Genomic DNA, 329 nt, shown 5'->3' with positions numbered 1-329 from the left:
ACTTTACAAAGTCACTTACTTATACTGTGTAAAACAACAGACAAAAATTATGTTTTACTCCAAGTAATAGTATAAATATTTTTTGACCAGTTCTCATGAGTCAGAGACCATTCTAAGGATTTTATAGATACTAACTTATTTAATCATTCCATCTAACTCAGTGCAAGAACGAAAAATTGTTTGCCTTCAAAAACAGCAAATAGGGGCTGGGAAGGTGGCTCAGTGGTTGAGCGCTTGCCTTGCATGCTCAAGGCCCTGGGTTCGATTCCACACTGGACTTTTATTTTCACTGGACTTTTTTTTTTTTTAAATTTAATTTTATTTTATTT

This window comes from Dipodomys ordii, unplaced genomic scaffold (assembly GCF_000151885.1).
Source record: "Dipodomys ordii isolate 6190 unplaced genomic scaffold, Dord_2.0 Scaffold91, whole genome shotgun sequence".
NCBI classification, from domain to species: Eukaryota; Metazoa; Chordata; class Mammalia; order Rodentia; family Heteromyidae; genus Dipodomys; species Dipodomys ordii.
This window is presented reverse-complemented; position numbering follows the sequence as displayed.